Here is a 27582-nt window from a genome sequence, read left to right as displayed (position 1 = left end):
CCACCATGCAAATTCTGTTATTAGCAATAAAACAGCTGCATGAATTTTCTTAGGGAAAAATGGTCACAATGTTAAAATTTATGTTATGTATATTTTATCAGGATAAAAAGGGGGGTCATATTACCCAAAATTTATCCAAAACTGTCTTCACCAGAATACTATCTCCACTTTCATTTTTTTTTTCTTGTCTTAATAGACGCAAGCTCCATCTTCTGCATAAGAATCACCTACAGAGGGATGCCCGGGTGGCTCAGCGGTTTGGTGCCTACCTTCAGCCCAGGGTGTGATCCTGGAGTCCCAGAATCGAGTCCCATATCGGGCTCCCGGCACAGAGCCTGCTTCTCCCTCTGTCTGTGTCTCTTCCTCTCTCTCTCTCTCTCTCTCTCTCTCTCTCTCTGTATCTCTCATGAATAAATACACAAAGTCGTTTTTAAAAAATCACCTATGGACTGTATGTTAGTAAACTGAACACCAATAAAAAATTTAAAAAAAAATCACCTATGGAGTTTGTCAAAATGCAGATTCCTGGGCTTCTCCCAATGGTTGGTTCATAGGTCACTCCTTGAGAAAGTCCCTTGTGGACTCTCTGGTCTGCTGTAGGCAACTGGCTGAGCCACATGCAGCAAGTCATTAATTTCCTGCCTGGGATCACCGATCTGTCCCCGAGCTGCAGCAGGTGGGAGTGGGGGCGAGGACCGAGAGGAGGATGGCCTAGAATGGCTTCGTGCAAACACGCGAGACTTCTAGCTCTGTCCCATCCTAAAAGCTTGGAGGGCCCATTCGTTCATCTGCATTTATTCAGTGAGTCTCCAGCACCTACTCTGTGGCTACTCGTGGGACTGGCGTGGGTCACTTAGCCCGTCCTGCTTCAGTTCCTGATCTGAATAAGAAGAATGACATTAACTAGCTTGGCACACCATTATGTTAGACTGATTGACACAGATGAAGGATTTAGAACAGGGCGGTGCGTGGCCCGCAGAGAGTGCTCAGGGGGTAGTGGCTGTCACTGTCATCAGGATTCTTTAAAGGGGACCATCGGGAGGTGGGTATATTTCCTCGAGAGGCGGGTATTGGGTTAGACCTCAGAGCAGAGTGAGACCTGCCTGTGAGCTTATGATACAGTTGACGCTTATATGGCCCTCCCTCTGCTCGTTATACACATTACAAAGGGTTTGCAGAGCAAGGGTAGGGAGTTGAGTGTCAGCCAAACAGAAACTTGTGTTGGAAATACAGAAAAGGACTCCGTGATAGTTATGAACCCATTAAGGACAGATTGGAGTTCCAGTAAAAGTGGGCACCCATATCTGCTGTGCCGGGTTTCTGGAAGGCATAGCATGATGAGACTCCCTATTCCCTGCCCCCCAACCCTCCTCTTCTACCCCAAACCCCCTCCTCCTACCTCTACAAGCTCTCAATGGACTGTTTAGACCTTAACAACTCTAGAGAGCTATTATGATCTATCAGGTGAAAAAATCATTTACTTTACAAAGTGGTGTGTGTGATTTTCACCATTGACTGTAATAGCAACAGAGAATCATTTCGGCTGGCTGAGTGCATAATCTGTGTGCTAAACTTCTCTAAGCATGGATTTACACAATGGAGGAAAAATAGCCCCCTGGGACCCACTCAGCATTGTGGAATAAATAGCGTGTGTTTCATAGATGGGCTGAGTGTGTGCCAGAACCATCACTCAGGACTCAAACTGTGGTCGGTCCGCAAGACCATCAAACACTCAGAAACTGTCTTTAAAAATCCTTTTACAGAAAAAAAAAATCCTTTTACAGTAAGGCAGGTGGTTGCAGGGGGTGGGGGCAGGGGTTCCAGGGGCCACACACCCAACCAGTAGAGAGACTAAATGTTCTCCTGTGTCACCAGCCAGCAAAAGGGGAAAAGGCGAGGAGACAGCCTAAGGATGGATGTGGCCCTTGCTTTTCCCTCCTCCATCACATCGGCAGGGCAGAGATGTGGCTCCTCCCCAGCTTCCGGCTCCTGTCTCCCCTCTTTCCCTGGCTCACCAGATTGTAGCCACACTGGCTCCCTTTCTTCTCCTTGATCATGCTCTTTCCTACCTCAGGGTCTTTGCACTTGCTACTTGAAGCATTGTCAGGTTGCCCCCCTTCTGTTGCTCCATCCTACCACCCACTGACTTCCTTCACAGCAGCTAGTCACCTGGAGTTGTTGCATCTCTTCACGTATTACTGCATCCCTCCCGACCACAGTCAAATCTCTGGGTTCAGGGACGCGTATGTCTTGTTCCCACCATTTCCCCAGGGCCCAGTGCCATGTCTGGCATACAGCCGGAGCACAATACATGTTTGTCCGGGGAATGAAAGAACTGAACGTGGATCCCATCTTGTTACCTTTACAGCACCTACCACTGTCTGACATAAGCGTGTTCATTTATTTATTTACCGGTTGACTGGGGCTCTCCCTTGACTGGAGTGGAAACTCCATGAATGTGGGAACCCTCTCCAGCTTGGTCCCCACTGCACCCACAGCACCCAGGGCAGTGCCAGGCACAGAGCAGAACATCGGTGAATAGTCGCTGGACATTGCACAGCTGTTGATGAAATTTTGTCATTTTATCAAACTCTTGAAAAAACATATATTTAAATCAGATACCATTCAAAACTTCTTTCAACATATTTTGCTGTGTAGTTTGATCACACACAGAAACACATGCACGCACACATGCACTCATGTGCACACACAATCCTCCCATTAACCTGTACTGGTGGGTTTTGACAAAGTATTTAGTCCTTCTGGGCCAAAGGCAGCATCTACACAGTATGTCACCCAGCTTCTGAGAGTCCCTCCAGCTCTGGTCTCCTACTACTCTGTATGTTCTGCTTGATGGTACAAGGGTTCAAGCCATAGTCTGTGCCCAGTATACTGACTTTGGTCTCTTGGTGGATATGAGCATTTCCTGGGTACTTGGTGTGGGTACCCTCTTGGTGCCAGGTCCCACAGAGATACTTCCAAAGAGATGCTGTGAAAGCTCCACAGCTCATCCTGGAGCCAGAAGCCCTGCACATCACTGAGTGAGGAAGACAGACACTGCCCTCAAGCTCTGCCACTGTGGAAATCGATTGGCTCAGACCACTCTGTTTAATAACTTGGTGGGCAAGGGTGACTTCTCTGAGGCCTTCCTGACAGCATGTCTGCTTGGCTTGTGGTCTGCAGGTTCCATCCTGGAACCAATCACTACGTAAGTCAACAGCTCAACTATGCAGGAAACGCAACCAACCATTGGACAGGTTGCAAAACACCAGGGGGCTGGTCACCTAAAACCTTTTGTGTCCCAATCTTAAAGGTCCAGCCCAATCCCTAGGTAGCGGCTGAGCACCTCTGGCACCTAAGGCATGATTGATGTTGAAGCCTTAGTCTTTGCTCTCTTGAACACAACATCCAGGCAGGGAGACAAAATGTATGTGAAAAACTGCATTAAAATGCAAGAGGTTAAAAAGACAAAGAAAGAAAAGAAAGAACCCAGGAACCCAGTAGAAAGTGAGAAAAGAATATGAAAAAGCAGTCCCAGTAGAGGAAACCCAAATGGCCATAAATATAAGAGAGGCTCAACCCCATCGATAATCCAGGGATTTGCAAAGGTTTGACACCAATCAGAGTAACAATTAAGTCTGAAAACACCAGAGAATGTGGGCTACCATTTGGTGCGGGCACGAGACTGGTTCAATGCACTGTGGCATCGCTAACATAGCTGGAGGGCCGTGCGCCCTGCAACCAAGCGATGCCACCAGAAACGTGCCCGTGCTCCAAGGAGACATGAAAAGGACGTTCACTGCAGCATATTTGCATGAAGAAAGACCTGAGTCTCTGAGGTGTCATCCACGGCGTGAAGGGATTCTAGACAGCCGTTTAAACAAATGAACCACATCTGCACGGATCCATGTGGCCAAGTCCTCTAAGCAAGCTGAGTGACGAAAGCAAGTTCCAGAACAATGGATACAGTGTGGCACCATTTTTGCACAACTTAAAACGTGTAATCAATGGCATAGATTGTGTATGATACCTTCATGTGCAGTAGAGCTACCAAAACACGCATGGAAATACATCGTGGGCAGACGAGGGAAGGGGAAAGGGAGGAGCTTCAGTTATATCCCTAATGTTTTATATCCTTAAAAATTCATCAGAGAGGGGCACCTGGGGAGCTCAGGTGGTCAAGCATCTGCCTTTGGCTCAGGTCATGATCCTGGGGTTCTGGGATTGAGCCCCACCTCGGGCTCCCTGCTCAGTGGGGAGTCTGCTTCTCCCTCTCCCTCCCTGCCCCTCCCCCTGCTCGTGCTCTCTTTCTCAAATTAATAAATAAAATCTTTTTAAAAAATTCATAAAAGAGGGGATCCCCCCCCAAAAAAAAGAGGGGATCCCTGGGTCGCTCAGCAGTTTAGCGCCTGCCTTCAGCCCAGGGCGTGATCCTGGAGTCCCAGGATCAAGTCCCACATCAGGCTCCCTGCATGGGGCCTGCTTCTCCCTCTGCCTGTGTCTCTGCCTCTCTCTCTCTCTCTCTCTGTGTGTCTCCCATGAATAAATAAATAAAATCTTTTTTAAAAATTCAGTGAAGAGATTGGGAACAGGATAGAATATCTACACTGGCTGCTGAGTATGTGGGTGTCTATTGGGGAAGGTCATTGAGAAGGTGTGACTGCCAGTGAACCAGGGAGCTGGCCCCAGGTGATCACGCACCCACCCCCCGACCTTGGAATGTGGGTTCTTGACCTTCCCCCTCCCAGAGGCTGCTCCAAGGACATGTCCTTGAGGTAGTGATGTGGTGTGGAGAACACCTGCACAGTGTACATGACTGAACCCAGTTAAGGTCTCTCTCTTTATAGACTTTAGATTTGGCCGGCAGGGATCGACTCAACTTGCAGCCGCCCAAGACAAGCCTAAGATATAAGGTCCTTTTGCTTATCAAAACTGCCACCTGCCAACCCAGAATGACTTGCCTCTTTTTTTCTGTCTTCCTGGCCTTCTGAATACAGGGGGCCAGTTTCAGATTATACCCGGGAAGCTCCCAAAAGGGTTGTGAGCCAACAGCATTTCTCTTGTTACTGTTGGTGATCTTTTCTATATTTTAAGAATTTCAAAATGAAACACTTAAAAAAAAAAAAGGGAAAAAATTCTCTCCCAAAAATGTAAGAGAAATATTGCTCCTTAATACAACAGCGGGAAGACTGAACAGGGCAGGGGGGATCCTTTACTAGATAAATTCTTGGCATAAATAGCGGGCTGCACCATGAAGTAGGTTGTGAATAATCGTGGGCTGGGAAGGCTTTACGAAAGAGGTTGAATCCAGGCTGGGTCGTGCAGAACGGTGTCCAGTGTGGGTTCTCTGGAAGCAGACACTGAGATGGAATTTGGGGTGTCACATGTTTCTTAAGGATCCACACTGTGAGAGGCACCTGGGGGGCTCAGTCAAAAAAGCATCTGCCTTTGGCTTAAGTCACGATCTCAGGGTCTTGGGATCAAGCCCCGTATTGGGCTCCATGCTCAGGGAGGAGTCTGCTTTGGATTCTCTCTCCCTTTCCTACTGACCCTCCCACTCAGGCTCTCTATCTCTCTCTCTTTCAGAGAGATAAACAATTTTTTTTCTTTTTTAAATAAAAGAAAAGATCCACACTGTGAAAGGGAGGAGCGGGGCAGGAACAGAACAGGACAGAAGAGGTAGCACCACACAGGCCCAATCAGGCCACGGCCAGCTGGATTCCAGGGAGGAGCACAGGGGCCTATGCTTTCCCCCATTATCAGACCTTTGTGGTCACCGAACGTGGGCTGCCCTGGGAAGGGCATGACCTTGGCAAGGTGTCTCTCCGAGATACTGACTTTTGGAGGCTGTTGACCACGCTCCCTGCGCTCCTTGGCCTGCCTGCATGGCCTAGCTCCGTGCCTGCCACACAGACGCACTTTCCAAACAGATTTTATGTTTTTAAAGCCGTTTCAGGTTCACAGTAAAACTGAGCAGAAAGCACAGAGCCTCCCCACACACAGTGTCCCCCACTGTCACCATCCTGCACCAGAGCGGCACATTCTTTACTATTAATGAACCTACACTGACACGTCATTATTATCCCAAGTCCACAGGTGACATTAGGGTTCAGTCTTGGTGTTGTACCTCTATGGGTTTGTCCATTACGAAAGCATAATGACATGCATCTACCATTATCACACGATCACAGAGAGTAGTCTCACTGCCCTAAAAATCACGTCTCCCTCCTCCAACCCTTGGCAACCACAGATCTCTGTAGGGTCCCCACAGTTTGGCTTTTCCAGAATGCTGCGGAATTGGAATCGCGCAGTAGGTACGTGGTCTCTTCAGGCTGGCTTCTTTCACCTGGTGATACGTGTTTAAGGTTCCTCCGTGTCTTCCTGTGGCTTTGTAGCTCGTTTCTTGCAGCGCTGAAGAATGCAGGCATCTTCCATTTTTCAGAAGTTTGAGTTACACCACGTTGCTTTTACGAAAGGCCTACATTAGTAGCTGTTTTTGCTAACCTAAAGAAAGCTGAAGATGACTGTTGCTTTTTATTAAAAAAAAAGGGGGGGGGGAATAGGGTTCTTTGTTTATTGAGGCCAGTGTGCGCCCTGAGCCGCAGGAATGGGGCCGCCAAGCTCCCACCCTGGGACCGCACTCAGCATCTCAGCATCAAGCTGCCAGAGCGTTGAACCGTGCCCGTGAGCATCAGTGCTGCGTCCCGAGTTATTTTGTGCATCTGTTAGCCAGATGCGTCCTAGGTTATCAGGAATGCCCAAGAAAGGTTATTTTGGGGGTCTGGGACTGCTCGAAAATTTTCCTTCTAAATTAATGGTGATTGCTTCACTGCTTCACACCATTTTGGCTTCCACAAGTTTTCATCAGAACACCGTCCTTTCGGAGAGCGGGGAAAGTGGGCATTCCATTGCCTGGATGCACCTGTTTGTTTATCCACTCCCCGAAGAACATCTTGGCTGCTTCCAAGTGTTCGTGATTATGAGTAAAGCGGCTATAAACACCCGTGTGCAGATTTTTGTGTACACACAGTCCTCCACTCCTTGATGCAAGAACCTATTGTTGGATCATATGGTAAAAGTACGTTTAGCTTTGTCGGAGACTGCCCAGGTGTCTCCCCAGGAGGCCGCTCCGTGGGCTGCGCACCCACCAGCCGTGAACGAGAGAGCTGGGGCTGCTGCACATCCTCGCCAGCGCTGGCTGTGGTCTTCTCTCTTCCTAGGTCTCAAAGTAGGCGCAGGACAGCACTCCCTCTCTCTGCACACCGGCAGCTCTCTGCGTGGGTCCTAGGTTCTCTCTCCCAGGGAAGCCCCAGCAATCCTCCCCCTTCCTCCTTGGATCTCTTTCTTCATGCCTCCGTGGGTTGAGGGGCCAAGGGCCGTGCAAGAAGTCCCTGAAACTGTCCTTATAAATTCAGGGTGACATCTAGCTTTAGACCCTCACAGTGACGGCATTTTAGTGTTGCCCTCAAAATTTCAATGCTGAGGAGCTGTTAGACCTCAACTAAATGCTCCGCAGTCACAGCCACCCTGGGTGACCCCAGGAGGTAACATGAGAGAGGAAAATGCTGTGTTTTCCAGTCTCGTGTCCGCAAAAGAAGCAGCAGCACTGACTGCCCAGCTGCACTGTTGCAAAGAAATTCAAACAGCAGAGGGTTGCTGATACATTTTTTGGCACCACTGGACGAAAAGGAAACCATTTCTCACATTGGTTCCCACCTTTGTCTTATTTACACCATGCGCATTTCTCCCACAACCAATATATGTGATTTTTCTACCATTTGTTCCCCTGATGGAGACAATTCCGTTTCTTTTCATCTGTTAATGAGAAGAGCCTCTTTCTATTCAAGGGCATGCCTTGTTCAGTAAGATATTCAAGAGTCAGTGCTCAAGGACCAGTTTTTTTCCTGTGTTCCTTGTCTTAGTTTAGTAACCCTGAGAAGCAGGCCCTGAAATAAGGATTCTAGTGCCCAAGTTTACTTGGGAGCTGTATTCATGTCCTAGGGCTTCGTAACAAATCGCCACAACCTAGGTGGCTTCTAACGAAAGAAATGGATTCTCTCAGGGTTCTGCAGGTTAAACATCTGAAATCAGGTTGTCAGCTGGGCTGTGCTCTCTCCGAAGGCTCTGGGGGAGAATCTGTTCCATGTCTTCCTTTTAACTTCTAGTGGTTTCTGGTGATCTTTGCTGGTCTCTGGCTCCAATCTCTCTGTCCACCTTTATAGGGCCTTCTCCCTGTGTGTCTCTCTGTGTCTCTTCTCTTCTTCTTACGAAAACACCCTAATCCAGGATGACCTCGTCTTGACTTGATCCCTGGATCCCTCTTTTCCCATCTGCAAAGACACTATATGCAAATCAGGTTGGAGTCACAGGTATCGAGATTCAGGATTTCAACATATCCTTCAGGGTATGGGGCACAATTCAACCCATAATTCCTGGGAATTCTAATGGGATGGGCTGGGATGTGAGGCAGAGAATGGAAGGACCAGTACAGAGTGTTATCTAGCAAGTTAGCCACAGGCTACCTGGAGCTCAGTCCAGCTATGCTTTCCTACCTCTTCCCCATCCAGCATCAGTTGACGGCTGCTTCTGGAGCATTAACCCTCCTACACTTCTGGTTTGGCTTGTCCCATGTCCAGGCCCATCCAGTATGGCCTCAGAGCCAGAAAAAAAGTCCTCAGGACAAGAGTCTCTGGTGCTTGTGTTAAGTAGCTCTCAAAGTGAGGGATGCAGACTGAGGGAAGGAGAGGGAACCAGCTGTGTTGGCCACAGACCTCAGCAAATCCAGTCTAATTATATTTATTCATAAATAGGAGAAATCTTATCCTCTTAATCCCACCCAAGGTCTTTTATCCTTAACTATCAACTCAAAATATTAAATGTGGACACTCATCTGGTATGAAGTCCAAAGATTCTGATGCAGTGAGGTCCTGCTACAGAAGCGAGCCAACCACATGCCACAGACGGTGCCCTCTGAGTGTTTGTTGGCTGTTTCTACCACCTCACCCTCTTACTTTTGGGTTGAAAGGGCCAAAGCTCCGCATCAAGAGTCGGAAAGTGCATGCCAATCCTGGCACCTGCCTTATTTTACCACTCGCATCCACGTGCAGTGAGCATCTCCTGTCCTGGCATCTCAGACAGAAAATGGACAGGGCCTTGGCACAGCTCATTCCAGAAGCCATTGCAAAACCACTGTGCTAACAGATCCAACCCGACTTTTAGCTCTTATGCTTACAAATCCCAAAGGTGTTGGGATTTCAGTGTAGCTTGCTTCCTTCAAAAGTGATTAGAGCAAACTCACTCGCTAGGGGAAGGCAATAAGAAGGAAGAGAGAGGAAAATCTGAGTATCTTGGGCACTTCCCTGGAGACACAATTAGTGCATCTCAAAAATCGTTCATTTTTAGCTGTGTCATAATTCTCAGCAGCAGGTAGAGCTACTGAGAATGAAGGAACAGCTATTAATTCATACACGGACTCATCAAGCAATGGTAAGAGATAGAAAGGAATCGGCTTGGGGGAGGGAAAGCACTAGTCATCCCATTCATTGAGTCTCACCATAACTGTGCCAGGCTGGTGGTGGAGCTTAAGGGAGGTCAGCCCTACTGACCAACGGCCTGGGCATGCTGCTACTCTCTGGTACCAGGGCCATATGAAATTGACTTCTTCTGAGGGGCAGCCTTCCTGAGCAGGCTCGGCCCAGAGGCCCCTCTCTGTTCTCAGAATTCCAAGACCTATCTCTCCCAGGTTTATCACGACCCACCCAGCACACAGCTCGTGCTTCAGAATTCCAAGACCTATCTCTCCCAGGTTTATCATGACCCACCCAGCACACAGCTCGTGCTGTTGTTTTCCATCATGCTAAACTCATACTTCTACTGTTGCTTTCTGAATATTCCTAATGAGAATATAGACTTGAGGCTAGAGACCATAGCCATCCACTATGTCCAGAATCGAGTTCTGATTTTAATAAAGCTACTTAAGAAGTTGTTATCACTTTGAGATGTATTTCCTTCCTGCAGAAAAGATACTCAGCAGCACATTGAGTGGGAACTTGTAGATCGTGAGGGCCAGGTCATTCAGACCTGAGGCTATGGAAGAGCCACCTACCAGTAATCAGAGATGGGCATGGAGGAGGTGGAACCTTTTACAATCTCAGGGTCTGAAGCCCTGGGACACTATGGTGATTCAGTGAGAGGGATTGTGGTGGTAGTGTAGGGAGCTAGACCATCCTTGATGGAACTCAGTGTCTTCTTTCAAACATGCATACAACTTCACTAGTCTCATTTGGACTTTACTGAAATTAACTGTTTAGCTTTCTTGTTCTATTTTTGAGAAAAAATTTTATTTATGTATTCATGAGAGACACACAGAGAGAGGCAGAGACATAGGCAGAGTTCCCTATGAGACATAAGCAGGCTCCCTGCAGGGAGGCTTCCTCGACATTATAAAGAGTACTTATGAAAAATCCATAGTTACATCATAATTAATGATGAAATGTTGAATGCTTCCTCCCGAGGATCAAGAACAAGACTGTTCTTTTTCCCTCCTTTCCACATTTTACTGGAGGTCCTAGGGAGGGATATTAGGTGAGAAGAAAAGGAATAGAAGGCATCTATATTAGAGATGAAAATAAAAGGTAAAACTATCTCTAGTCACAGATAACATGAATTTGTAGATAGAAAATCCTAAGGAGGGATCCCTGGGTGGCGCAGCAGTTTGGCGCCTGCCTTTGGCCCAGGGTGTGATCCTTGAGACCCGGGATCAAATCCCACATCGGGCTTCTGGTGCATGGAGCCTGCTTCTCCCTCTGCCTATGTCTCTGCCTCTCTCTCTCTCTCTGTATCACTATCATAAGTAAATAAAATTTAAAAAAAAGAAAAAAGAGAAAAAAGAAAAAAAAGAAAATCCTAAGGAACTCACAAGAGTTACTAGAACTGATGAGCAAGTTCAGCAAAGATACAGGAAACTCAGTGTGGAGAAACATGATGTAGCTCTATACACACCCAGCAAAAGCCCTGAGAATGAAGATAATTCATTTACAATAGCATCAATAGGAATAAGACAGACAGCATGTGGGTGGCTCAGTTGGTTAAGCATCTGCCTTTGGCTTAGGTCATGATTCCAGCTTCTGGTATCAAATCCCACATCCTGCCACTCCCCCTGTCTGTGTTCAATATTTCTCTCTCTCTGTCAAATAAATAAATAAAATCTTTAAAAAAAATTAAAAAGGAATAAGATATACAGAAATGAATTTAACAAAAGAACTAGAAGAGTTGTACACTGGAAACTATGAAACATTGTTGGAAGAAATTAGAGAAGAACTAAATAAATGGAAAGACATCCCATGTTCATGGATTGGAAGACTTAATATTGCTACAGTGGCAATAATCCCCATCTACAGATTCAGGGTCATCCCCATCAAAATTCCAGCAGGCAGACAGGAAGACAGACAGCCAGGTGCTAAAATCATCAATGAGTGCATGAAGGCAAATGACTGGAAGGTTGCTAGATGGTCACAAGAAGAGGAAGTGATGGGAGCACAGTAGATGATTAGGAAGTGTTGAATGAATGAATGAACAAATGAATGATTGAATGAAATCTTTCCCAGCTGTTTTGTGTATCTCTTGCTGCATAACAACCACCTCAAAACTCATTGGCTTGGATCCCTGGGTGGCGCAGCGGTTTGGTGCCTGCCTTTGGCCCAGGGTGCGATCCTGGAGACCCGGGATCGAATCCCACATCGGGCTCCCGGTGCATGGAGCCTGCTTCTCCCTCTGCCTGTGTCTCTGCCTCTCTCTCAATCTGTGACTATCATAAATAAATAAAAATTAAAAAAAAAAAAAACTCATTGGCTTAAGAAACTCTCTCATTGTTTCTCATGATTTAGGTGTGACTTAGAGTTCTCCTGCTGGTCCCTTTTGGGGTCTCTCATGCAGCTGGAGTCAGATGTAGCGGGGGCTTGCACATCCAAGATGGCTTTACTCACGTGTCTGGTGCCTTGGCCACCGGTACAACTGGAATGCTGGGTGGGCTCTGTGCTCACTCACTCTCTCTCCATGTCACCCCAGGGCTTCTTCCTCAGTGTGGCCTCTTCATGTGGTCTCTTCAGAATAACTGGACTTATTACATAGTTTAAACCCAGAATTGGTGCAGCCTCCTTAGTGATCCACCACATGGGTTAAAATGAATCACAGGGTCTGTGTGGGAGAGGACCGCACAGGGGTGTGAATTCCAGGATGTGGGTCCCCTGGTACTACTGCTGAGACCAGTTACCACACCAGCTTCAACGCCAGTGCCCCAGGCCCATCCATGCCTATCTCCCCTTATTGCTGCTTCTACCACCAGCTTAAAAACACCTACTTCTGAGTACATATCACCCATGAACATAAATTCACCCTGGCCCAGGCACTGATGCACACTTGCCATGAGTGTCAAGATCAGTAAGATAAATGCTAGGCCAGGAACCTCGAACCTGAATTCTTGTTGTGACTCTGTGACTGGGCCACTGCGGCCATACACCACCCTGAGAACCTCAGTGCTATCGTCTGTAGGTAAGAGAAGAGAGTAATACATAAATCTGCCCACCTCACCATCTCATAGTGTCGTTATAAGAATTTCACATATGGAGGCTCTTTGGAAAAGGTTAGAGCACTTCACCATGAGGTATTATTTTAAAAGAAAGTATATGAATATTTTAGCTCTGCATCTTCATTTTTTTAAAAAAAGCCTGTTTCTTTGGAGGGTCTGGCCTTTTAGGAGGATACTGATTTTTTTTTTTAGATTTATTTATTTATTTATTTGAGGTGAGGAGGGGCAGAGGGAGAAGAAGAGGGAGACATGGGGCTTGATTTCATGACCCCAAGATCATGACCTGAGCCAATACCAAGAGTTGGATACTCAACTGACTGAACCACCCAGGCACCCCTAGGAGGGTGCTGATTTATACACTGCCACGGTACTGTAGATACAAGAAGCTTAAGCTCACATCGGAGGATTTCATAAAGTTCTTCTGTGTTGATGGCTGTTTATTTTTCTCAGTTTTCTTTGCTTTCATCAAATCGCCCTGTGTAAATATTGAATAAGTATTCAACATCACTCTTGAGTTTGGTCTTCATGACTTAATGGGAAGCGTGGACAGACTCTGTCTCCAAAGGCAGATTGTTTCAGATCAACCACAGCCCACGGGTGGTTTCTGAGGTAATTGCTTGAGAAACATCCTATTTACAAGGCAATCAGGACCGTGCTTTGGGCTTCACTCTAAGGCAAACAAAACATTGTGGAGGACACAGTCATTATCGGGCTTCATAGGGAAAAAATCTCAAGTAGCTCAAAATAGACTTCCGACCTATATAAAGGGAATAGTCTAAAAGATATCTGTGTTTAAATAGATACAGTGAAACCACTTCTCTGACAGTTGTCACTTGGTAGCCACCAACTTCCTGTCCTCTAGATGGTTGTCATGACTTAGTTTTGGTATAACAAACCCAAGGCTCTGTTCCTGAAAGGATCCCTCTCCTGGGATTCAAGGGTCTTGAAAACTGTTGACCACTGGGAAGAGAAGTGTCAGGAGAATGGATACACAGTGGCGTTCTGAGAGAATGTTTCCTCCAAGTGGAATGGAACTATTTCTTTCAAATAAAATAGTAATCTAGCCAGTACACGAGTGTACACCACGAGCATTAATCCAACCCAGTTGAGGCCTCTCTTACCCTACAGATGGATGGGATGCTGGCTTCTTGGCTCATTTTCCTCCTTCAATCTTCTGAGACTTCTGTTCAACACCCTTCACAGTCTGGCCTTTGTGGGGGCACATGGTTCAAAAATGGAATGTTCCCCCAAAAACATGGAGAGAAGAGAAACAAGGTTGCTTTCTGAGATTTATCCTCAAACTCTTGACAATGGTAACATTAATGATTTGCAGGATGAATTGGGGAATTTCTATAAAGGTGCACTCCAGAAGTTAGGAATACCCACCCCCTCCACACAAACTCCAATGAAGACATCTGGGCAGTGGGCGTGCTGGTAAATGTTAACAACCGGCTCTCTGGGGGGAAAAGTCCTGCTTTGTGGGGTTTGCCAATTTCCATGGTGAAAATACTCCCACCACGGGCAGGCAATTCAAGCCACCCACTCAACATAACTGGATGCAGAGTAGGGAAGAGATATACATTATCAGTTCTCCTGAGCTGGTTTGAGCCAGCTCCAGCAACACCCCTGAGTCTTAGAGAGATGGGACTGGAAGGAGAGTGTGAATTAGTAATCAGCAACCAAATCAATCGTATTTTACCCTGATTGAAGGGATTCGGTGCTAACTAAAGGAATGGTGATCACGGTAAAGGGAGAAAAAGGAAGAGCCAAATCAACAGTGCCTGGGCCAGGGCCAGGGAGCCCCACTCCGGGCTCCAGTGGCCCCATCACAAAGGGGCCAGCCCTCATGTCAGGCTGGGTGCATTGTGTTGGAAACACACAGCCCTATTCCCACAGTCTGATTCCCTGCTTTTGGAGAACCTTCTGATTAGAACATAATTTCCCACAAAGGGTATATTTGGCTGTCCAGAGAGAAGGTACGGTCTGCTGACCAATACTTGACTCTCCTGTGTAGTTTTATTTCTCATTCACTGTTAAATGATAAAACCAGAATTCCAAACCTGGTACTCGTTCACAATCTATTAGCATGTCCTGAGTGCTTTGGTAGCAGGGGACTCCAATGTCTGTGTCCTCAGCACCTTGAGACTGCCGAGAGCTCTGGGCTGCATGCCATGAATCAGCAGTGCCCTCAGGGGCAAAGCAGAGGCCCTATCCTGGCTGCCTCGGTTCCTCCCCATTGCTCTGCAAGGGGTGTTCGGATATTTTATTTAGCTCTTCCAAACCCTCGTGGAAGGAAGGTTGGTTTGTTATAAGGGACTCTCCATAGGAAGGAGTGGAAGCCCCTGAAAACACCTTGTCCATAGTTGGTGATGTTTACTCCTATTTCAAGGTCCAGTTCAAGTAAAATTCCTTTCTGCCCAGGAAGAACGGCTTCCCCAGAAGCTGCCTGCAATCTCACCATCTTCCACTGCCCAAGCAAGTGAAGGAAAGCTGCTGTGGTGTGCTAAGACTTTTTCCAGCTGTGGGATGGAGGAACCTAGCAATGAGGCCTACCTTCAAATTCACAGTCTAAAAATGGGGTGGCCTCGACTCCCCTGACATCTAGTTGCTTGAAATTAGACTGCGAGCTACCTCAATGTTGCCACATCCCACAGGGCACTGTGCTTCCTAACAGACACAAGGCATGCAATTAAGTGCTGTAGTTTGGAATGGCAGCTCCAGAGCTCTTTCAACACGCAGACACTTGGAAAGAATGGAAGAAATGACAACCAGGGATTAGAGGCACGCTAAGAAGAGGCTTTATTAAAGACCTTCATTTGAATTAGCGGAAGGTAACAAACTGCCTAATCACTGTCTGGCCATGGATTCCGTTAATGAAGATGTTATTGTGAGACTTGCTGTTTGTGAGGAGGTCTAAATGGTCTTAGATCTTTAGGAACGAAAGATGGGACAAAAATCATAATTCTGCTTGGCATTTTTTTAACTCAAAGCCCAGGAACCAGTTTTTTAAAAATCTTAACATAATTGACAACCGAGCACTTTTTTGCTTGGAATTCTTGGTACTGACAAAGGCAATGGGCCTCTTTAAAGGAGTCCGAGCATGAAAAAAAGATCATTCGCTGCCATGATAATTCCCATCCACTCTGATCTTGTTCTTGACTATTTTATACTTTCTCTCTCTCTCTTTTTTTTAAAGATTTTATTTATTCATGAGAGACAGAGAGAGAGAGAGGCAGAGACACAGGCAGAGGGAGAAGCAGGCTCCATGCAGGGAGCCTGACGGACTCCATTCGGGGTGGGACTCGATCCAGGGTGGGACTCGATCCAGGGTGGGACTTGATCCAGGGTCTCCAGGATCACACCCTGGGCTGAAGGCGGCGCTAAACCTCTGAGCCACCCGGGCTGCCCTATTTTATACTTTCTCATTTTGAAGCTCTTCAACTGTCCTTTGTAGGCTTGCGAGAACGATTTGCAAAGTCTTGGAAACTTTTACCTCATCTCCAACCCTAATTCCCTAAATAATTGTGGGGCCTGTTGTTCATAGGACCCCTTGGGTTCCCCCATCATCTTGGGGATGTTCTATGCACTGCCCAAGGAAGGAAGGCACATGAGGAAACACTTGCTCTCTTGAAATAAGCATCATGCTTTGGGTGGGAGCAATTAAGTAAACCTGGCTCTGTGCTTTCCAGAAGGACAGTGCAGCAAAATGCCCAAAGCTGCTGGGCTGCCTCCTACTCTTTATGCTCTGTTATTACTTAAGGAAACAAGGGAAGGTAACTATTTCTGGAAATTGCCCGGAATGAGGAGTAGGTGTTCTCTTAGGAGAATAAAACATGTCAAACGCTCTATCACCACCCTGCTACACTGGACTTCCTACCTGGCCAGGGAGCCTGATGTGCTTATCAGCCCATTCTGGCTGAAAGGGGGCAGTCAAAAGGCAACTTCTCAGAGGCCAAGAAATATGACTTTCTGTCTCCCTTTTTTTGTGTGATTGGTGCTGGGTGAGTGAAATATACACATGATGAGAGAGGCACTGTGGACCAATTAAATAATATCAGAGGCTTCTTCAGATTATCTTGTGCTGGTTAAATCCACATATAGTCATGCAATTCCAAGAATATCCCACTGTAAGCAAAATTTCTTAAGATGTGTGAAGTTTGTCTTCAACCAAAGCCTGTCTAATATACACATGGAGTCAAGAAAGAATGCCTTTAAATAGCCATCTCATCCCCATAGTCCATCTAAAGCACAATTGAGTAGTAAACATCCAATATACCACACAGATCTGGGGAAACAAATGAGAAAGAACCCGTAATTAAGAGCCGCTATTTACTAGTTCCTAAGGAAGTTTCCACTCTTGAAGTGCTTATATCCTAAGTTAGTAAAGAGGAGGACCAAATATTGTTTTTTTTTTTCCCCCTCAACTTCCTTGATGTATGCACTGTGTGGAAGGGAATAGTTGTTTGTTGGAGTAAAGGGTGTGGTTATAAAAGAAGGTTCAGTTATGACAAAAGAGGAGACTGCTCCTTGCAGCAAAGAGAATGGAGGAGCCCTATACAAGGTTTCTGGTCCTGTACAAAGCTGCTGTCCTGACACTGTCCCACTACAAATACCTAAAGTTCTAGATTGAATATCAAAGCTACCCTCTCAAATGCATGATTGGATTTGCAAGAAAGAAAAGGAAATTCTCAGGTGTTGAAAACAAAGCAGGAGCAGGAATAGTGGAAGGAAAACCAGCCCTGAAGCCTGAGGCCAGTGGTCACCTGGTATCCTCTGTCAGCTGTAGGAAACAGGAGCTTCCCTATTAGTAGACAAATGTTGGGTGCATACAAGGTGGGTATTTCCATAGAAACCCCTGAAAGGGTAAACTAGAAAAACATCTGCCCTACAAAGGAGTCAGTAAGGAAATAAGTCTACCTCAGCTTCAACTCAGGGTGGTGGTGGTGGTGGGACCTCCCTGAAGATTTTTAGCCACCAGCCAGTGCTCACATAGGCTTGTGGCTTCTATTAACACCACCTACATGGCCACCAAAACCTCAAACTGAGAATTTGATCCAAAGTGGTCCTGGGTGGCTCAGTAGCTAAGCATCTGCCTTTGGCTCAAGGAGTGATCCCGGATTCCTGGGATCGAGTCCCACATCAGGCTCCCTGCATGGAGCCTGCTTCTCCTCCCTCTGCCTGTGTCTCTGCCTCTCTTTCAGTGTCTCTCATGAATAAATAAATAAAATCTTAAAAAAAAAAGTGTTCCCAGGTTGGTAGTGTACCCAGGAGCCTGACAGAAGCAGATTAAAATCTTTACCCCAAAGCAGGTCCTCAAAGAATTTCCAGTTACAAAGTTTCAAGGATCTTAAATTTCAACCAAAACTTACACACATGTGCAGGTGAGGAAATAAGCCTCCACGAGTGAGAGTGGGCAGACCATATATAGCAGACTAGCAAAAGCTCCAGATTTTGAAAATTATAAGATACAGAACAGAATATAAGTATATCCAACATATTTAGATTAAAAAGAGAGAACTGAAAAATATAAGTAAAAAAATAAGAACCCATAAAGAAAAAGACCAAGCAAGGTTGCAAAAGAGTCAATTAAACTTACAGAAATAAAAAGCATAAAATCTGAAATTAAAAACTTTATCAGTATTTTATGGGGCATCTGGGTGCCTCATTTGGTTAAACTTCCAACACTTGATTTCAGCTTGAGTCATGGTCTTGGGGTTATGGACTAGAGCCCCATGTTGAGTTCCATGCTTAGCAGAGTCTGGTTAGAATTCTCTCCCTCTGCTCCTCCCCCAACCCACATGTGTGTGTTATTGCTCAGATAAACAAACAAACAAACAAACAAACTTTTAAGAACTATATCAATATTTTAAATAGATATTAGACACTGATGAAGAAAGAATTAGTGAACTGAAAGACAGACTTAAAGAAATTACTGAGATTACAATACAGATAGAAATAAAGATGGAAAATATAAATGGAGAAGGAAGAGGATCCTGATGATGGTAGAGGAAACAAATGATAAGAAAGAGAGAAATTATAGTTGAGAATTTTCCTAATTTAATTAAAGCAAATTCTCAGATTGAGGATTCCCAGTGAATTCTAATCTAAATTACTTTGTAAATGTCCATACTTTGAAATGTCATTGTGTACAATATAAAAGACAAAGTGGTCTTAAAGGAAGCCAGTATGAAAACAGAGAATATTTATAAAGGGACAATAATTAACTGGACAACTGGCTTCTGAACAGCAATAATAAAAGCAAGAAACCAGTAGAGTACAATCTTTGAGAAAATTAACAGGATTATACGTATGTATTTCAAGAACAAGGAGAAAATTTAGTCAAACAAAATTGAAAAGTTACCAGAAATATATCCTGTTGAAAGGAGCAAATAAAGGATAACTTTAAGGACAGTTATCACTAAAGGAAAAATCTAAGGTGCAAGAGTAAAAAGGTGAGCAAATAAAATGGCAACTTAAGGAAAGTCTTAACAGTGTAATTACTATATAAAACAATAATAGAGTGATGGGGATTCAGGAGTGCATTTGTCATGATGAGCTCTGGGTGATGTATGGAAGTGTTGAATTACTATATTGTACACCTGAAACTAATATAACCCTGTATGTTAACTAACTGGAATTCAAATTAAAAAAAAAAGAAAGAAAGAAAGAAAGAAAGAAAGAAAGAAAGAAAGAAAGAAAGAAAGAAAGAAAGAAAAAAGAAAGAAAGAAAGAAAGAAAGAAAGAAAGAAGAAAGAAAAAAGAAAGAAAGAAAGAAAGAAAGAAAGAAAGAAAGAAAGAAAGAAAGAAAGAAAAAAGAAAATGTTCATCACAATAAAAAAATAAATAAAGCAAGAACTAGAAATTTGTTAGGGTTTTAGCGATCCCAGTAAAAAAGCATTCCTTTTCCATACATGAATTGTGAATGGCAGTGAACAAGAAAATTTAAGTCAGAGAGAAATGCAGAGTATTGCTGTAAGTACTGACAAACACTAATATTGGAAAATGTAGCTTATATCTACAATTACATATTAGGCAATTACATTTCATAATACTGAACCCCAGATTTAGAACTTACCCAGCCAGCTTTTAGGCAGCTCTAGATTCCCCAGCCACACCCTGGCCCTCCCTACTGTCAAGTACATGGGAACCTGCCTTTGTAAAACTTACAGTGTGGAGGAGAAGGATCTTTGGTCTTCCTCCTGAGAGGAACTCACTTCCAAAAAAAGACAAGGCTACACATGCCTAGCTTTTTCCTTCCAAAATTACCCATTAGTTCAGGTCAGGCAGAGAAAGGCTAGACATATTATGCTAGTGAATCTCCCTACACATAGAAGGAAACAGAAAGAATAATGAGTAAAGAATATACCCTACAATAGGGACTAATATTGGGGGTGAGGGAGGTTAAGTTAAAATACTCAACAACAATAGCCTGTGAGCTAGAAAGGAGAGGACTGGAGTTACAATGTTATAATGTCCTTATATTATTTGGAAGGATGGTAAGATATTAAATTTAGATTTCATAAAGTTAAGTGTACTTATTTCAAGTGCTAGTTTCAAGGCTAATTATTAAAAGTATAAAAACCAAGTTCACAACTTGACAACAGCATTCATTATGTAATGAAAAATAAATAAACAAATTCTCAAAGAATTCAAGAAAAGAGAAAAGTTTTAATTTAAAAATCAGGACAAATAGAAAATACAAAACAGTATGCCATAATTAACTCTCATTATGCCAATACAACAATAAACATAAGTGGACTAAACAGTCTACTTAAAAGACAGACAGGTTGTCAGATTGGCTATGAGTAGAAAAAAATGAATAATTTACTGCTTCCAAGAAACTCACCTAAAACATCAGGTTATAGAAGAGTTGAAAATAAAGTATGGAAAAATATACACCAGGCAAAGCCTCACCAAAAGAAAGCTAGTATGTTCATTTCAGAAAAAATAGAACTTTCATTAAAAAGATTACTACAAAAACCACTGTGAGATGGCACTTCACACCTATTATAATAGTCCAAAGGTGGGAGCCACTCAGTAAATGAACTGTCCATCAGTAAATGAACAGGTAAGTAAAAAGTGTTTTTACATACATATTTTTAAAATAAATAGCATATATTTTATATTTAAATAAATATATAAGTAAACACACTTCAGCCTTTAAAAAGGAAGGAAATTTTGATACATGCACAACATGGATTAACCTTGAAGACATGATGCTAAGTGAAATACGTCAGACACAAAGGGGAAAGTATCATATGATCCCACTATCCGAGGCACCCAGAGTAGTCAAATTCAGAGAGACAAAGTAGAACAATGGTTTCCAGGAGCTAGGGGAGAGTGGGGAACTATTATTTTAGTGAGTACAGAGTTTCAGTTTAGGAAATGAAGAGTTCCAGAGATGGATGATAGTCATAGTCACAGAACAACATACTACATCAGTGAACTTGCACTCAAAAGTGGTCAAAAAGGTAAATTTTATGTTATGTATCTTTTATCACAATACAAACAAAAATTTTTCTACAGATAAAGATAGTCACAATCACTAGTTAATTTGACAAGCTGAATAATTAGGAAGATAGAACAAATCTAAATTTGTGTGCATTTAATAGCAAAGTTTCTAAATACATAACAAAATCTAAGAGGATTACCAGGAGAAATTCACCAACTGCCCAGCACATTTGGGAGATTCTAACACACCTTTTTTAATGCTTGAATAGGCAAAGGAAAAATCATTATATAGCTGAAAAACAAAATTTGAAAATGAGCTAAGGGACATATTCAGTATAGGACACTATACTCCTGAATATGCTTTCATATACTAAGCATGCAACAGCTTCTGCTGTTTAAATATCATCTTTAAAATAAGGCAATTAGGGGATCCCTGGATGGCTCAGTGGTTTGGTGCCTGCCTTCGGCCCGGGGCGTGATCTTGGAGGCCCAGGGTCAGGTCCCAAGTCAGGCTCCCTGCTTGGAGCCTGCTTCTCTCTTTGCCTATGTCTCTGCCTCTCTCTCTCTGTGCCTCTCATGAATAAATAAATAAAATCCTTAAAATAAAATAAAACAAAACAAAATAAAATAAAATAAAATAAAATAAGGCAATTACAGGGGGCACCTGGGTGGCTCAGTTCGTTAAGCAACTCCCTTCGGGCTCAGGTCATGAACTCAGGGTCCTGGGATCCAGCCCCACATTGGGCTCCCTGCTCAGCAGGGAGTCTGCTTCTCCCTTTCCCTTTACCCCTCCCCTCCCCCAACTCATGCACGCACGCGCGCTCTCCCTCTCTCTGTCTCTCTCTCTCTCAAATACATAAAATCTTTCTAAAAATAAAATAAGGCAACTATAATACATATTAATATAAATAGATAATTCTCTTTTTCACAAGGGCAAAAACCAATCAATACAATCTATATATTGCTGTCTACTCTGTCATATTTAAACATTTAATATAATTAGACTTAATGCTTAGTCTGTTCAAAACTATACTAAGATTTTTTTAAATTTTATTTATTTATTTATGAGAGACACACAGAGAGAGGCAGAGACACAGGCAGAGGGAGAAGCAGGCTCCATGCAGGGAGCCCCATGTGGGACTCAATGTGATCCTGGGGACCACATCCTAGGCCAAAGGCAGACGCTCAACCACTGAGCCACCCAGGCATCCCTATACTAAGATTTTTTAAAACTATACTAAGATGTCCCTCAATTTAGAATCACGTTTAGACTGGAGTTCCTCACATCAGATCAGGAGTATGGGATTTCAACATGACTTAGTACGAATGATGTTAACAGTTAACTACTTGGCTAAGGTGGTGTCATCTGGATGTTCCAGTCCAGCACAACCTCAAGGGGGCAGCGCAAGAAATTAAGCTCCACCTCTCTGTGGGGGGGGAATCTTTATACATCATTTGGAATTCTTTCGAAAGGAAGGTTTATCTCTTCTCTCTCTCCTTTTATTTAGAATTTTATTTATTTATTCATGAGAGACACACAGAGAGAGGCAGAAACACAGGCATAGAGAGAAGCAGGCAGTAGTTTCTCAAATTCTCCTTAAAATTACTTACTTCATGACAAACAAGAAAAGATTTGAGAAACTACCACAACTGAAAGGAAAACAGCCCAACGTGGTATCCTGGACTGGATCCTGGAACAGAAAGGGGGCATTTGCGTGGAAATAGGGGCAATCTGGACAAAGTCTGGAGTATAATTAACCATACTCTACTGATGTTGATCCTCGTTTTGACAAATGTACCATGGTTATGTAAGGTTGGGGGAAGTGGGCGAAAGGCATAAATGAATTCTCTGTATCATCCTTGTAAATTTTGTATAGATCTAAAATTACTGCAAAATTTAAAGTTTATTTTTTAAAATGCTATAATCCATTGACTAATCTTGTAGCATCAATGGGTCATTTGGTTCATGTCTTAAATAGATGTGTGTATGTAAGAAAAATGTCCAAAGCCCCACTTGATTAATTCCATGTAAATTAACACAAAGGGAAGACGTTGGTGGGGAAAGCAAAAAAAAGAGAACACTGGGCTTCCAAAAAAAACACTTGTATCTGAATAAATTGGGAGTCAGTTCTGAATAACTAGCCAGGTGAAGCTTTCTGAATTAGTAATAAAGTGGAATTTTCATACAGAAAGCTTATGAGACTTCACCACACGTCCCAGCCTGCTCGTCCTCACCTCACTGTCTACGGAAATGGACAGAATATGCCCCCTCGGAGCTCCCCATGCGTTTATGTCTGCAGTCCCCTCTGTGTAGAACGCCATTCTGCTGCCATGTCTCCAGCCAGCCAGCTCTTAGGCATCCTTCAAGGTCCGACATACACAGCACTCCCTATCACCCCTAGGTTCCACTAGCAAACATTTTTGTTCCCTATAATGCGACCCATGTTCTGCTGGCCTAGAGGTCATAGAGTGGGAAGGCGGGAGGAATGCTTCCTCCAGGAGACACAATGAAGGTTTTAGTGAACTAGAGGTCAGGACTGCCACCGGCCACTTTGGGCTCCTTGTGCCTCTGAATCAACCAGCAAAAAGAAGAAAGTTACTGTGCCAGCTGGGGTGACTGATCCTGACTACCAAGGGGAAATTGGACTACTACCCACCATGGAGATGAGGAGGAGTGTGTCTGGAACACAGGAGGTCCCTTAGAGCGTCTCTTAGTCTCACTACAAACTAAGTTAGAGTCATCGACTACAACCCAACTCAGGCAGGACTACTAATGATGGCCCAGATCATTCCGGAATAAGGTTTGGATCATCACCAGATAGGAAACCATGACAAGCTAAGGTGCTTGCTGAGGGTACAGGGAATATGGACTAGGTAGTAGCAGAAGGTAGTTGTAAACACCAGGTACGACCACGTGAACAGTCACAGAAATGAGGACTGTGACTGTCGTGAGTATTCTTTCTTTCTCCAGAGAGATTTATGTTAAGCAAATGGTTTATATGATTATGGAAACTGGGGAGTCCCAAATCCGCAGAGAAAGCCAGCAGGCTAGAGACCCAGCTCAAGTCCAAAGGCAAGTTGCAGGTAGGATTCCCTCTTCCCTGGGGGAGGTCGGGGTTTTGAGGTTTTTTCCTTTTAAGGCATTCAATTGATTAAATGAAGCCCACCACATTATGAAGAGTAATCTGCTTTATTCAAAGTCTACTGATTTAAATGTTAATCTCATCTTTAAAAAAAAACAAAAACAGAACACCTTCACAGCAACATCTAGACTAGTGTTTGACCAAATGTCTGGGTACCATCAGCCAAAGTGGCATAAAATTAACCATCACATGGTTGGATTGTGGACATGCATAATTTGAGGAGACATGCAATGGGATGCATGGGCCCATTATCCAAGGGGTCAGAGAGAAGGGGAGGGAGGTTTTATCCCATGCACCCGGAGTTACCATTATGGAGACACCTCGGGCACTATGGAGATAGCAGTAGCTAAGAGGGGAGGACTGCAGGGGAGAGCAGACAAGGCAGGTAGGGTCAATGATGGAGAACAGGCTTTGGGCCTTCGAGCTGGGAAGTTTGAGGCATCTGTTGGGCATCCAACTACTGCTGCTGTGCATACAACTGGAGTTCAGGGAAGAGGGTCAGGCTGGAGATGAAAATCTCATACCATCTTCTTTGTGAGCCTTTTGTTAAGATTTCCCAGACAGATGGCTAAATTAAAACAAACCCTTTGTGCCCTAGTTTGGGATGCAGAAAATAACTGTCACTGAAAACCAAGAAGGATTAAATAAAACAGAGAGACCAGCTTTGCAGAGAAGAGGCAGAGGGCTAACAGGCTGGATTATAAAGGGTAAGCGGGAGTGGAAGAGATGCCAGAAGGAAAGTGAGTGAACTGCCCTTGTGGAAAAGATGAGGATGACACTAAACCAGGATTGCCCCAGAAAAGTGGTGACAGCCAGGCAGGCGCATGGCATCTTGGCCAGTCATTCTCCTGGGACCTGGATTATGAACAGGAGCTCGTGCGTGACGTTGTCATGAGGACCATGGCCTGCACGGTGGTTTTCCTGGGCTCGCGCTCCAGACCCACAGTTTCCGTTAGGCTCAGGGGCTAATTCAATTTCTCTGCACCTCCATCCCTTGGTCTGTTAAAATAGAAACACACCGCTGCCCACCCCCCGGGGTTCCTGTGGGAGTGAAATGCCACCGGGCCCCAAGCCCAAGCTCCACAAAGGTTAGCTCTGGTCATGGGGGCCTGTCTCCCCCGCTCCTCTCAGGACTCCCAGGAGCCTTAGATCCATTCGCACTCGTATCACGGCACATAGTACAGCATCTGGCACAAGTCAGCAGGAGTTTGCTGCGTTGAACTGAACAGAAAAGTGGCTCCCACGGCTCCCTCTCATGGCTTGGGGTGGGGGGGTACCACCCGAACTCTTCTGGGCCTGTGAGCATCCTCCCCCCTCCTTCCTGCTCTGCTCTCCTGGGCTCCCCCTCCAGCCCTCACCTTTTCAAGAACCACATTCTAGTCTCGCTCCCCCTTTCTCTTCAGCCTCCCCTTAGATTCTTCCCTGATGCATGTGAACATGCTCAGGGCTCCTCCACTTTTAAGAACAAACATACAAAAAAACCCACTCCTGCCCTACACTGTCCCTCCAGCTATTTCGCAAACTCTGCACATCTGTTCCCAGCTGAACCTCCTCCGTAAAGTGGCCGGAGCCAGCTTTCTGCAGCTTCTCTGCTCATCTCACACTCCATTCCAAAGCACTAAAGTCAACCTTCCCTTTTCCAAAATGTTTGTTTGTTTTTAGCGTCACCCATGACCAATTATTTTGCTAGGCCTAATTGATGTTGTATAATTTTTGTCTAAGGCAATCCCTCTGCAGGTTCAAGACCCCTGACCATGCCCTTTCTTGGGACACTAGATGCCTTCTCCTAGCTCTCTGCCTGCATCCCATCTCCTACCAGCCTCCAGGGATTGGAGCCATTGGAGCTCCTCAAGAACATGCCTTCTCACCCTGAATTCCACCTCTAGGCAATTTATCCGCTCCAGGGAGGTGTCGCAGGCACCTCACACCAGTATGTTCAAAACTGAACTCACTGTCTTCATCTCCTCCCCGGATCCAGGCCCCTCTGATGTTCCCTTCATCATAATTAGAAAAATGGGGGTTATCCTTGACTTTCCTTTCCTGCAATCCTGAAATTTTACCAATTCTACCTCCTTAAATCAGATTAAATGTCTGTCAGATCCACCCACTTCCCTCCACCACCCTTGCTGGGAGAATAGGGACCATCCACAGGGCTCCACTGAGAGAGGGCAACTGGAAGCTCCACACTTGGTCTCTCTGGGATGTCTGCAACACCTATTACCTTTGCCAATTTTGGTTTTTTAAAAGACTTATGTATTTTAGAGGAGGGGCAGAGGGAGAGGGAGAGAATCCTCAAGTAGACTCCCCACTGAATGAAGAGCCCAATGTGGTGCTGGATTCCAGGACTCTGAGGTCATGGCCTGAGCCAGAATCAAGAGTAGTCTACCCACATAGATCAATGGAACAGAATAGAGAACCCAGAAGTGGACCCTGAACTTTATGGTCAACTAATATTCGATAAAGGAGGAAAGACTATCCATTGGAAGAAAGACAGTCTCTTCAATAAATGGTGCTGGGAAAATTGGACATCCACATGCAGAAGAATGAAACTAGACCACTCTCTTGCACCATACACAAAGATAAACTCAAAATGGATGAAAGATCTAAATGTGAGACAAGATTCCATCAAAATCCTAGAGGAGAACACAGGCAACACCCTCTTTGAACTCGGCCACAGTAACTTCTTGCAAGATACATCCACGAAGGCAAAAGAAACAAAAGCAAAAATGAACTATTGGGACTTCATCAAGATAAGAAGCTTTTGCACAGCAAAGGATACAGTCAACAAAACTAAAAGACAACCTACAGAATGGGAGAAGATATTTGCAAATGACATATCAGATAAAGGGCTAGTTTCCAAGATCTATAAAGAACTTATTAAACTCAACACCAAAGAAACAAACAATCCAATCATGAAATGGGCAAAAGACATGAAGAGAAATCTCACAGAGGAAGACATAGACATGGCCAACACGCACATGAGAAAATGCTCCGCATCACTTGCCATCAGGGAAATACAAATCAAAACCACAATGAGATACCACCTCACACCAGTGAGAATGGGGAAAATTAACAAGGCAGGAAACCACAAATGTTGGAGAGGATGCAGAGAAAAGGGAACCCTCTTACACTGTTGGTGGGAATGTGAACTGGTGCAGCCACTCTGGAAAACTGTGTGGAGGTTCCTCAAAGAGTTAAAAATAGACCTGCCCTACGACCCAGCAATTGCACTGTTGGGGATTTACCCCAAAGATACAGATGCAATGAAACGCCGGGACACCTGCACCCCGATGTTTAGAGCAGCAATGGCCACAATAGCCAAACTGTGGAAGGAGCCTCAGTGTCCATCGAAAGATGAGTGGATAAAGAAGATGTGGTTTATGTATACAATGGAATATTCCT

At 44.5% G+C, this 27582-nt stretch overlaps 1 protein-coding gene across 5 annotated transcripts in view; it reads right to left on the bottom strand.

The window, feature by feature from the left end:
- Positions 1–12992: 12992 nt before the first annotated feature.
- KIAA0930 (KIAA0930 ortholog) overlaps positions 12993–27582 on the bottom strand; it is a 103354-nt gene continuing 88764 nt past the window's right edge. For 2 of the 5 annotated variants that reach the window (XM_077914140.1, XM_077914138.1), the window contains 3 exons: positions 19739–19907; positions 13708–13795; positions 12993–13255 (listed from right to left, as the gene is read on the bottom strand). The gene's annotated coding sequence lies outside the window, so the exon portion shown is untranslated. The remainder of the gene's footprint in view (positions 13256–13707; positions 13796–19738; positions 19908–27582) is intronic. The other 3 variants (XM_077914143.1, XM_077914141.1, XM_077914142.1) reach the window with 2 other exon arrangements.

This window comes from Canis aureus, chromosome 11 (genome assembly GCF_053574225.1).
Source record: "Canis aureus isolate CA01 chromosome 11, VMU_Caureus_v.1.0, whole genome shotgun sequence".
Classification (NCBI taxonomy): Eukaryota; Metazoa; Chordata; class Mammalia; order Carnivora; family Canidae; genus Canis; species Canis aureus.
Note: the sequence above shows the minus strand (reverse complement) of the source record. Positions and strands in the feature narration are given on the sequence as shown.